This window comes from Lissotriton helveticus, chromosome 12, assembly GCF_964261635.1.
Source record: "Lissotriton helveticus chromosome 12, aLisHel1.1, whole genome shotgun sequence".
NCBI classification, from domain to species: Eukaryota; Metazoa; Chordata; class Amphibia; order Caudata; family Salamandridae; genus Lissotriton; species Lissotriton helveticus.
Genome location: NC_136073.1, coordinates 137,468,123 through 137,473,277, shown reverse-complemented (window position 1 = coordinate 137,473,277; position 5,155 = coordinate 137,468,123).

The window sequence follows — 5,155 nt, the reverse complement described above, 5'->3', positions numbered from 1 at the left end:
GTACCCAGGACGGGCTCCATGGGTCCCGGGCAGACCTCCTCCCGGGCGTCCGGGGCTCCCACCTCCAGGCCGACGGAATGTCAAAGTACCCAGGACGGGCTCCATGGGTCCCGGGCAGCTTCCCCCGGGCGTCCGGGGCACCCACCTCCAGGCCGACGGCATGTCAAAGTACCCAGGACGGGCTCCACGGGTCCCGGGCATTCCTCCCCCAGGTCGTCCGGGCCCTAGAGCTCCGGTGGTCCAACCTGCGCCTGAGGCCCAGCCGGGGTCCAAGAGCCCTGCCTTGCGTGGGCAGGCAGTCAGGAACCCTACCGCGAAGGCTTGGGATGGATGGGGAGCTGGGAGTCCTTTCGATCCCGGCCCTCTGGTCGCCCGCGATGCTTACCAATGGGGCGACCAGATGGCCGGGCTTCCCTGGAAGTCCCGATGAGGTGCCATTCGGCTCCCGGATCCCAGCTAGGGCTCCATGGGGTCGGGTTCTTTTACGCCTTGGGTCCCCTCTGTCACCTCGCGTGCACGGATTGCAAGAAAGGGGGGTAATTTCCCTCCGGATTACTAGGGGCAGGGTACGCCCGGACACCTCTCCAGGGCTGGTGGTTCTCTGCCCGGGGGACCAGATGAGATATGCCTGGGCAACACCTCCCCCGGGCGTCTGGGGGCTCCATTCTCCGGGCCAACGGCATGGCTCAATGCCCAGGACGGGCTCCACGTGTCCCGGACAGACCTCCCCTGGGCGTCCGGGGCACCCATCTCCAGGAGGCCAACGGGATGGCAAAGTACCCGGGAAGGGCTCCACGGGTCCCGGGCAGCCTTCCCCCGGGCGTCCGGGGCTCCCACCTCCAGGCCGACGGCATGTCACACTGCCCAGGACGGGCTCCATGGGCCCCGGACAGACCTCCCCCGGGCGTCCGGGGCACCCATCTCCAGGAGGCCAACGGGATGGCAAAGTACCCGGGAAGGGCTCCACGGGTCCCGGGCAGCCTTCCCCCGGGCGTCCGGGGCTCCCACCTCCAGGCCGACGGCATGTCACAGTGCCCAGGACGGGCTCCATGGGCCCCGGACAGCCCTCCCCCCGGGTGTTCGGGGCACACATCTCCAGGAGGCCAACGGCGTTGCAAAGTACCCGGAAAGGGCTCCACGGGTACCGTGCAGTCCTCCCCCGGGCGTCCGGGGCACCCATCTCCATGAGGCCAACGGCATTGGCAAAGTACCCGGGAAGGGCTCCACGGGTCCCGGGCAGGCCTCCCCGGGCGTCCAGGGCACCCACCTCCAGGCCGACGAAATGTAAAAGTGCCCAGGACGGGCTCCATGGGTCCCGGGCAGCCCACCCCCGGGCATCTGGGGCACCCATCTCCAGGAGGCCAACAGCGTTGCAAAGTACCCGGGAAGGGCTCCACGGGTACCGGGCAGTCCTCCCCCGGGCGTCCGGGGGCTCCCTTCTCCAGGCCGACGGCATGGTTCAATGCCCAGGACGGGACGTCAAGTGGCCAGGACGGGCTCCATGCGTCCCGGGCATTCGTCCCGGGACGGGGACGGGGACGGGGTGGGGAAGAGTCCAGGCGGCTTCACCTCCATGCCCGGCCATCTGATCGCCCAGATTCCCTCGGCCATCTGGTCGCCCGGATCCCCTCGGGCATCTGGTCGCCCGCAACGCTTTCCTATGGGGGGGGGACCAGATGGCCGAACTTCCCTGGAAGTCTTAATGAGGTGCCATTCCCCTCCCGGATCCCAGCGAGGGCTCCATGAGGTCGGGTTCTTTCACGCCTTGGGTCCCCTCTGTTACCTCGCGTGCACAGATTGCAAGAAAGGGGGGTAATTTGCCTCCGGATTACTATGGGGCAGGGTATGCCCGGACACCCCTCCAAGGTTGGTTGTTCTCTGCCATGGGGACCAGATGGGATATGCCTGGGCAACACCTCCCTAGGCCACCCGAAGCTTCCTTCCTCCAGGCCAACTGCATGTCAAATTGCCCAGGACGGGCTCCATGGCTCTTGGGCAGTCGTCCCCCGGGCTTCCGGTGCTCCATCCAGGCCGACGGCATGGCAGAGTGCCCGGGACCGGCTCCATGCCTCCCGGGCCTTCGTCCCCCCGGGCGTCCGGGGCTCCATCCAGGCTGACGGCATGGCAGAGTGCCCGGGACGGGCTCCATGCGTCCCGGGCGTCCGGGGCTCCATCCGGGCTGACGGCATGTCAGAGTGCCCAGGACGGGCTCCACGGGTCCCGGGCGTCCGGGGCTCCCTTTCCCCGGGCCAACGGCTTGTCAGAGTGCCCAGGACGGGCTCCACGGGCCCCGGGCGTCCGGGGCTCCCTTCCCCGGGCCAGCGTCATGTCAGAGTGCCCAGGACGGGCTCCACGGGCCCCGGTCATCCGGGGCACCCTTCCCCGGGCCAGCGGCATGTCAGAGTGCCCAGGACCAGTTCCACGGGTCCCGGGCAGGCCTCCCCCGGGCGTCCAGGGCACCCACCTCCAGGCCGACGGCATGTAAAAGTGCCCAGGACGGGCTCCATGGGTCCCGGGCAGCCCACCCCCGGGCATCTGGGGCACCCATCTCCAGGAGGCCAACGGCGTTGCAAAGTACCCGGGAAGGGCTCCACGGGTACCGGGCAGTCCTCCCCCGGGCGTCCGGGGGCTCCCTTCTCCAGGCCAATGGCATGGTTCAATGCCCAGGACGGGATGTCAAGTGGCCAGGACGGGCTCCATGCGTTCCGGGCATTCGTCCCGGGACGGGGTGGGGCAGAGTCCAGGCGGCTTCACCTCCATGCCCGGCCATCTGATCGCCCAGATTCCCTCGGCCATCTGGTCGCCCGGATCCCCTCGGGCATCTGGTCGCCCGCAACGCTTTCCTATGGGGGGGGACCAGATGGCCGAACTTCCCTGGAAGTCTTAATGAGGTGCCATTCGCCTCCCGGATCCCAGCGAGGGCTCCATGAGGTCGGGTTCTTTCACGCCTTGGGTCCCCTCTGTCACCTCGCGTGCACAGATTGCAAGAAAGGGGGGTAATTTGCCTCCGGATTACTATGGGGCAGGGTATGCCCGGACACCCCTCCAGGGTTGGTGGTTCTCTGCCATGGGGACCAGATGGGATATGCCTGGGCAACACCTTCCTAGGCCACCCGGAGCTTCCTTCCTCCAGGCCAACTGCATGTCAAATTGCCCAGGACGGGCTCCATGGCTCTTGGGCAGTCGTCCCCCGGGCGTCCGGTGCTCCATCCAGGCCGACGGCATGGCAGAGTGCCCGGGACAGGCTCCATGCGTCCCGGGCCTTCGTCCCCCCGGGCGTCCGGGGCTCCATCCAGGCTGACGGCATGGCAGAGTGCCCGGGACGGGCTCCATGCGTCCCGGGCATTCGTGTCCCGGGCGTCCGGGGCTCCATCCGGGCTGACGGCATGTCAGAGTGCCCAGGACGGGCTCCACGGGTCCCGGGCGTCCGGGGCTCCCTTCCCCGGGCCAGCGGCATGTCAGAGTGCCCAGGACGGGCTCCACTGGCCCCGGTCATCCGGGGCACCCTTCCCCAGGCCAGCGGCATGTCAGAGTGCCCAGGACCAGTTCCACGGGTCCCGGGCAGTCCTCCCCCGGGCGTCCGGGGCTCCCTTCCCTGGGCCAAAGCATTTCAGAGTGCCCAGGACGGGCTCCACGGGTCCCGGGCGTCCAGGGCTCCCTTCCCCGGGCCAACGGCTTGTCAGAGTGCCCAGGACGGGCTCCACGGGCCCCGGGCGTCCGGGGCTCCCTTCCCCGGGCCAGCGGCATGTCAGAGTGCCCAGGACGGGCTCCACGGGCCCCGATCATCCGGGGCACCCTTCCCCGGGCCAGCGGCATGTCAGAGTGCCCAGGACCAGTTCCACGGGTCCCGGGCAGTCCTCCCCCGGGCGTCCGGGGCTCCCTTCCCCGGACCAAAGCATTTCAGAGTGCCCAGGACGGGCTCCACGGGTTCCGGGCGTCCAGGTCTCCCTTACCCGGGTCAACGGCTTGTCAGAGTGCCCAGGACGGGCTCCACGGGCCCCGGGCATCCGGGGCACCCTTCCCCGGGCCAGCGGCATGTCAGAGTGCCCAGGACGAGTTCCACGGGTCCCGGGCAGTCCTCCCCCGGGTGTCCGGGGCTCCCTTCCCCGGGCCAAAGCATTTCAGAGTGCCCAGGACGGGCTCCACGGGTCCCGGACGTCCGGGGCTCCCTTCCCCGGGCCAACGGCATACAGGAGTGCCCAGGACGGGCTCCACAGGTCCCGGTCGTCTGGGGCTCCCTTCCCCGGGCCAACGGCTTGTCAGAGTGCCAAGGACGGGCTCCACGGGTCCCGGTCGTCTGGGGCTCCCTTCCCCGGGCCAACAGCTTGTCAGAGTGGCCAGGACGGGCTCCACGGGTCTCGGGCAGTCCTCCCCCGGGCCAACAGCAGGTCAGAGTGCCCAGGACAGGCTCCACGGGTCCCGGGCAGCCCACCCCCCGGGCGTTCGGGGCACCCATCTCCAGGAGGCCAACGGCGTTGCAAAGTACCCGGGAAGGGCTCCACGGGTACCGGGCAGTCCTCCCCCGGGCGTCCGGGGGCTCCCTTCTCCAGGCCAACGGCATGGTTCAATGCCCAGGACGGGCTCCATGTGTCCCGGACAGACCTCCCCCGGGCGTCCGGGGCACCCATCTCCAGGCCAACGGCATGGCTCAATGCCCAGGACGGGCTCCATGGGTCCGGGGAGGCGTCCCATGTGCCTCCGGGCTTGGGAGCCCCGGCTGGGCCCAGGGGCCCAGCCGGGCCCCGGGTCGGGTGCTCCGGCCCTGGTCCCTGTCTCCCAGCCTACCGCACTGCCAAGGGCCTAGGAAGGGGTTCCGTTGTGCACGGGGAGCCTCCCCTTGCTTGGCTGGGTTCAGGAGCAGTGGCTAGGGCCCCTGAGGGCCCGGGGAGGGCGGCCTCCCCACCCCGGGCTCTGTCCTTGGTCCTGCTGCGTGGCAGGGTGCCCGGGACGGGGTCCGGAGGGACCGGGGAGGCGTCCCATGCATCTCCGGGCTTGGGAGCCCCGGCAGCGTCCAGGGGCCCGGCCGGGCCCCGGGTCGGGTGCTCCGGCCCTGGGCCCTGTCTCCCAGCCTGCCGCACTGCCAAGGGCCCGGGAAGGGGTTCCGATGTGCCCGGGGAGCCTCCCCTTGCTTGGCTGGGTTCAGGAGCAGTGGCTA